Raw genomic sequence first — 7,849 nt, forward strand, 5'->3', positions numbered from 1 at the left:
CATTTGGTATCAGTGCTCACATGCTGTCAGGCAGTGAGTTTGACCCAGTAACTTCCAAGGAATGGTGATATATCTGACCAACTCTTGTAGTATAAAGCTAGCTCAGTTCAATTTCAAGTCAATGGAAATTTTCAGAATATTGATATTGGGGTATTCAGTAATTGAATGTCAAAGGGACATTAGATTAGATTACTAGATTACTTTACAGTGTGGAAACAGGCCTTTCGGCCCAACAAATCCACATTGACCCGCCGAAGCGTAACCCACCCATACCCCTACATTTACCCCTTACCTAACACTACGGGCAATTTAGCATGGCCAATTCACCTGACCTGCACATCTTTGGACTGTGGGAGGAAACCGGAGCACCCGGAGGAAACCCACGCAGACACAGGGAGAACGTGCAAACTCCACACAGTCAGTCGCCTGAGGCGGGAATTGAACCCGGGTCTCTGGCGCTGCGAGGCAGCAGTGCTAACCACTGTGCCACCGTGCCGGCCCACTGTGCCACCGTGCCGACATGATTCAACTCTGTTTTGTTGAGGATGGTCATTGCTGAGCATTTTGTATGGTGAGAATGTATTTGGCAGTTATTAGTCCACGCCTCAAAGCTATCCAGGTCTGGTGGATTATGGACAAGCAGGAGTCATGCATGGTGCTGAACATTTTGCAATCATCAGCAAACATCCTCATTTCTGACCATGTGATGGAGAAAAGGTCATTGATGAAGCAGCTGAAGATGGTTGGGCCTAGGACACTACCCTGAGGAACTCCTGCAGAGATGTCCTGGAGCTGAGCTGACTGACCTCCAACAACCACAACCATCTTCCTATGTGCCAGGTATGGCTCCAACCAATGGAGAGATTGCCCCAATACCCATTGATTCCAGTTTTGCTAGGGTTCCTTGATGTCCCACCTGGTTGAATGCAGCCTTCTGTCATGGGCTGTCCCTCTTCCCTCCCCTCTGAAATTCAGCTCTTTTGTCCATGTCTGAACCAAGGCTGAAAGGAGGTCAGGAGCTGAGTGACTCTGGCAGAACCCAAACTGGGTGTCATTGAGCAGGTTATTGCTAAGGAGATGTTGCTTAATAGCATTTCTTTGAAATTTTATCATTTTGCTGATAATTGAGAATATAATACTTGGTTAGGTTGGTTTGTCTTGCTATCTATACAGCAATCTTTCCACATTGTTTAGCTGAACTGGAACAATTTAGTTAGATGCACATTTAGTTCTGGAGCACAAGTCTTCATTACTATTGCCAGAATGTTGTCACGGCCCATAGCCTTTGCAGTACCCAATGCCTCTAACCATTTTGTGAAATCACATGGAGTAATTTGAATTGGCTGAAGATTCACTTCCGTGATGCTGGTGACCACTGGAGGAGACCAAGATGGACCATACAGTGACTATTCAAAGTTTGTGAGAAGATTTGTAGCTCGGGTGCTCGTTGCTGTGGTTCTGTTCGCCGAGCTGGAAGTTTTTGTTGCAAACGTTTCGTCCCCTGTCTAGGTGACATCCTCAGTGCTTGGGAGCCTCCTGTGAAGCGCTTCTGTGATGTTTCCTCCGGCATTTATAGTGGCCTGTCCCTGCCGCTTTCGGTTGTCAGTTTCAGCTGTCCGCTGTAGTGGCCGGTATATTGGGTCCAGGTCTATGTGTTTGTTGATGGAGTTTGTGAATGAGTGCCATGCTTCTAGGAATTCCCTGGCTGTTCTTTGTTTCGCTTGCCCTATAATGGTAGTGTTGTCCCAGTCAAATTCATGTTGCTTGTCGTCTGCGTGTGTGGCTACTAGGGATAGCTGGTCGTGTCGTTTCGTGGCTAGTTGATGTTCATGGATGCGGATCATTAGCTGTCTTCCTGTTTGTCCTATATAGTGGTTTGTGCAGTCCTTGCATGGGATTTTGTACACTACATTAGTTTTGCTCATGCTGGGTATCGGGTCCTTCATTCTGGTGAGTTGTTGTCTGAGAGTGGCTGTTGGTTTGTGTGCTGTTATAAGTCCTAGTGGTCGCAGTAGTCTGGCTGTCATTTCAGAGATGTTCTTGATGTATGGTAGTGTGGCTAGTCCTTTGGGTTGCGGCATGTCCTCGTCCCGTTGTCTTTCCCTTAGGCATTTGTTGATGAAATTGCGAGGATATCCGTTTTTGGCGAATACCTTGTATAGATGTTCCTCTTCCTCTTTTTGCAGTTCTGGTGTGCTGCAGTGTGTTGTGGCCCTTTTGAATAGTGTCTTGATGCAACTTCGTTTGTGTGTATTGGGGTGGTTGCTTTTATAGTTCAGGACTTGGTCTGTGTGTGTGGCTTTCCTGTGTACCTTAGTGGTGAATTCTACGTTTGGTGTTCTCTGTACCCTCACGTCTAGGAATGGGAGTTGGTTGTCCTTTTCTTCCTGGACCTGGACCTGGACACATCGACCTGGACCCATTATACCGGCCACTACAGCGGACAGCTGAAACTGACAACCGGAAGCGGCAGGGATAGGCCACTATAAATGCCGGAGGAAACACCACAGAAGCGCTTCACAGGAGGCTCCCAAGCACTGAGGATGTCACCTAGATAGGGGATGAAACGTTTGCAACAAAAACTTCCAGCTCGGCGAACAGAACCACAGTATACAGTGACTTTTTCTGGCTGAAGATTGATGCTTGAGAATGAGCTGACGGTAATTGGCCAGATTGAATTTGTCCTGCTTTTTCTGGGCAATTCTCCATATTGTTGGGTAGATGCCAGTGTTGTAACTGGACTTGGCTAGGGGAGCAGCAAGCTCTGGAGCACAAGTCTTCAGTATTGTCTTTGCAATATCCAGTGCCTCCAATTGATTCTGAAAATATTTTGAGTGAAGTGAATTCCTTGAAAACGAGCATTTGGGATGATGCAGACCTCTGGAGGAGGTTGAGATGGGTCATCCAGTTGCTGCAAAAGCATTCAGCCTTATCTTTTGTATTGATGTGTTGGGCTCTTCCATCTTTGAGTTGATTAGTTTCCACCACCAGCGATGACTGGATGTGACAGGACTGCAGGACTTAGATTGGATCTGTTGGCTTCGGAATTGCTTGGTTCTGTCTATCATTTGCTGCTAATGCTGTTTGGCATGTAAGTAGTCCTGTTTGATGGCTTCATCAGGTCTCATTTTTCGATATGCCTGGTGCTGCTCATGGCATTCCCACCAGCACTCCCCATTGAACCAGGGTTGATTCCCCTGGTGTGCTAGTCATGGTTGAGTGGAGCACGAGGGTTCAGCTGCATGGAAAATTATGGAAAAAGTTAAAGGAGACAGAGGGGGAGGGTTCACTGGAGATTATCAAACTTTCCAGAACAATTAACAGGACAAACAATATGGAAAGAGTCAGGAATCTAACCTCAGGAGGAGCAGATAAGGGGACAACCATGAGGAGGGGAAAGTCAATACAGGATGGAGTGTGTTGCACTTAAATACACTCAAGATACGAAACAAGGGAAATGAGCTTGTAGCACAGATTGAAATCGGTGGGTACAATGTTGTGGGTATCACAGAAATGTGGCTGCAAAGGGGATCAGGGATGGGAACTAAATATCCAAGGATACTCATCCTATTGGAAGGACAGGCCAATGAGTAGGAAGGACTTGGTTGGCATGTTATTAAGAAATAAAATTCAATCAATATTAGGAAGTGATATAGAATTGGGAGGCATATAATATGTGTGGGTAGAGTTGAGAGAAAAATTTCTAATGGGATTTGTATACAGGCCTTCATGCAGTCATCAGGAGGTAGGGAAGAAAATAAATCAGGAGGTCAAAAAGGTGTGTAGTGTCAGGGGGAGTTCAATATGCAGGTGGACTAGGAAAATCAGGTTTGTAGTGGATCCCAAGGGAAGGAATTCATGGAATATCTATGAGACTTTTTTTGGACCAGCTTGTGGTAGAGCCTACTAAGGAACAGGCAATTCTGGATTTGGTGATGTGTAATGAGGCAGACTTGATTAGTGAGTTTAAGGTGAGGGAATCCTTAGGGACAGTGACCATAATCTGACAGAATTCACCCTGCAGGTTGAGAGGGAGAAACTGGAGTCAGGTGTAATGGTATTACAATTGAGTAAAGGTAACTGCAAAGACACGAGAGAGGAGCTGGGCAAAATTGATTGGAAGGGGAGCCTAGCAGGGAAGATGATATAGCAGCAATGGCAGGAGTTTCTGGGGATAATTCAGGGGAGGGTTCTCGATTACTAAGAAATGGGTAATGTAACACCCTTGTTTAAGGAGGCTGAGAGGCAGAATATAGAAAAGTATAAACTGGTTAGCCTGACTTCAGTCAATGGTAAAATTTTAGAGTCCATTATTAAGGATGAGATTGCAGAGTACTTGGGAAGTGCATGGTAAAATAGCGCTGAGTCCAGAGAATGTCATGCCTGACAAATTTGTTAGAATTTTTTGAGGAGGTAACAAGCAAACTAGACAAAGGAGAGTCAGTGGGCGTGATCCATTTGGATTTCCAGAAGGCCTTTGACAAGGTGCTGCACAGGAGCCTGCTGAATAAGATGATCCCCTGGTTTTAAAGACAAGATACTGGCATGGATGGTGGGTTGGCTGACTGGCAGAAGGCAGAGAGTGGGGATAAAGGGGTCTTTTTCAAGTTGGCAGCCAGAGGGCATTGTTGCTAAATTTGCTGATGAAACAAAGATAGGTGGAGAGACAGGTTAGTGCTGAGGAAGTGGGGAAGCCTCAGAAAAACTTGAACAGGTTAGGACAATGGGCAAATAAGTGTCAGATCGTAGGATATGTGGAACAATCCATCTTCCGCAACTACACTGGCCCCACCCCCCACCTTTTCCTCCGCTACATCGATGACTGTATCGGCGCCGCCTCGTGCTCCCACGAGGAAGTTGAACAGTTCATCCACTTCACCAACACCTTCCACCCCGACCTCAAATTCACCTGGACAGTCTCAGATTCCTCCCTCCCCTTCCTCGACCTTTCTATTTCCATCTCAGGCGACCGAATCAACACGGACATCTACTACAAACCGACCGACTCCCACAGCTACCTGGACTACACCTCCTCTCATCCTGCCCCCAGTAAAAACGCCATCCCATTCTCCCAATTCCTTCGACTCCGCCGCATCTGCTCCCAGGAGGACCAGTTCCAAAAACGCACAACACAGATGGCCTCCTTCTTCAAGGACCGCAATTTCCCCCCCGACGTGGTCGACGATGCCCTCCACCGCATCTCTTCCACTTCCCGCTCCTCTGCCCTTGAACCCCGCCCCTCCAACCGCCACCAGGACAGAACCCCACTGGTCCTCACCTACCACCCCACCAATCTCCATGTACAGCGCATCATCCGCCGTCATTTCCGCTACCTCCAAACGGACCCCACCACCAAGGATATATTTCCCTCCCCTCCCCTATCAGCATTCCGTAAAGACCACTCCCTCCGTGACTCCCTCGTCAGATCCACACCCCCCACCAACCCAACCTCCACTCCCGGCACCTTCCCCTGCAACCGCAGGAGGTGCAAGACTTGCGCCCACACCTCCCCCCTCACCTCCCTCCAAGGCCCCAAAGGAAACTTCCATATCTGCCACAGATTCACCTGCACCTCCACACATATCATCTATTGCATCCTCTGCACCCGATGTGGCCTCCTCTATATTGGGGAGACAGGCCGGCTACTTGCGGAGCGTTTCAGAGAACACCTCTGGGACACCCGGACCAACCAACCCAACCACCCTGTAGCTCAACATTTCAATTCCCCCTCCCACTCCACCAAGGATATGCAGGTCTTTGGACTCCTCCATCGTCAGACCACAACAAAACGACGGTTGGAGGAAGAACACCTCATCTTCCAGCTAGGAACCCTCCAACCACAAGGGATGAACTCGGATTTCACCAGTTTCCTCATTTCCCCTCCCCCCACCCTGTCTCAGTCAAATCCATCAAATTCAGCACCGCCTTCCTAACCTGAGATCTTCTTCCCGACCTCTCCGACCCCACCCCAGTCTGACCTATCACCCTCACCTTGACCTCTTTCCACCTATCACATTTCCGATGCCCCTCTCCCAAGTCCCTCCTCCCTACCTTTTATCTTAGCCTGCTGGACAAACTTTCCCCATTCCTGAAGAAGGGCTTATGCCCGAAACGTCGATTCTCCTGTTCCCTGGATGCTGCCTGACCTGCTGCGCTTTTCCAGCAACACATTTCCAGCTCTGATCTCCAGCATCTGCAGACCTCACTTTCTCCGTCAGATGGAATACACCAGGGGAAGGTGTGAGGCTATGCACTTTGGCAGAAAGAATAAAGGCATAGACTATTTCTAAATTGGGAAAGGCTTCAGAAATCTGAAGCATGAAGGGATTAGAAGTTCAAGATTCCCTTCAGTTTAACATGCAGGTACATATGGCAGTTAGAAAGGCAAATGCAGTGTCAGAATTCATTTCAAGAGGGCTAGAATACAACAGCAGAGACATACTGCTGAGGGTCTGTTCAGACCACGATTGAAATATTGTGAGCAGTTTTAGGCTCAGTGTATGGTGTTGGAGAGGGATCCAGACGAGGTTTACAAAAATGATCCCAGGGATGAAGGACACTGGATCTGTACATGATGGAGTTTAGAAGGATGCTGGGGGGAGGGGGTTCAGAATCTCATTAAAACTGAGAGAATACTGAGAGGCCTGGATAGAGTGAATGTGAGGAAGATGTCTCCACTAGTAGGAGAGACTAGAACCTGGGGCCACAGCTTCAGAGTGAAGGGGTGGCCATTTAGAACTGAAATGAGGAGAAATTTCTTCAGCCAGAGGGTGGGGAATCTATGGAACTCATTGCCACAGAGGGCTGTGGAAGCCAAGCCATTGAGTGTCTTTGAGACAGTGATAGACAGGTTCACGATTAGTGAGGGGATCAAAGGCTTCAGGGAAAAGGCAGGAAAATAGGGTTGAAATACATATCAGCCATGATTGAATGATGGAGTAGACTTGATGGCTGAATGGTCTAATTTCTCCTATATCTTATAAACTTCTTAAGAGGTCCTGCTTTTTCCAAGTTTGTGGTCAACTTATTTAGCATTGCCTTATGTTTTTTCCGTAAGAAATGCTGTTTTATAATGTCTCCGTGAAATAAACGTCTTGAGTGTGGAGATCTCAAACAGATGTCTTCAAAATCCAAACAGGATTCAGGCAAGGCTACATGATAGACACTTACAATTAATAATCAATATTTCAGTTCCTGTTTACCTCATCAAAAAATTAACCATCCTCTGGTGCCAATATTAAACAGCATCTCAGTGGAAAACTCTTTCAATTCAGTCACCTCTATGTACTACAGATAAACCTGCTGTACAATTTGCAGATGACACCAGTGTCATTGGTTGTTATGTATTAGTTTTGAAAGTCACTCTTGGTCTCTTTAATTCTGCATATGAGAAACTCAACTTGACCTTGAATGTTGTCAAGTAAGTCATCCCACACCTTAGCAGCTGCTTCCCTCCAGGTAGTCCTGCACCACTCATCAAGGCCTGGCCCATATTCTGTAAACTGCAGTGAACATTTGACAAGGTGGACCTCAGCAAGTGAACAGATGTCCTAATGTACAGAGCAGTTGCTGTCACCATGCCCCTGTACTGCACTGAGACCTGGGCTGTGTACTAGTGTTACACAACAGTGCTGGAGAACTTTCACCAGTAATACCCCTGCACAGTCTCCAGATTCACTGGAAGGAACATCAAACAAATACTGGTGTCCTTGAAGCTGTCACTGTGAACATTCAGGCAAAACAAACCATGATGACGATGAACTGGGCACAATGTCCTGAATCTGAAAAGTGTCTCCTCAGATTTTGGGGAGCAGGGGTAGTGTCCCTACCTCTGGGTCAGGAGGTCTGA

This window comes from Chiloscyllium plagiosum, unplaced genomic scaffold (genome assembly GCF_037043375.1).
Source record: "Chiloscyllium plagiosum isolate Xiang-an unplaced genomic scaffold, Cpla_swu_hap1 HiC_scaffold_30, whole genome shotgun sequence".
In the NCBI taxonomy this organism is placed as follows: Eukaryota; Metazoa; Chordata; class Chondrichthyes; order Orectolobiformes; family Hemiscylliidae; genus Chiloscyllium; species Chiloscyllium plagiosum.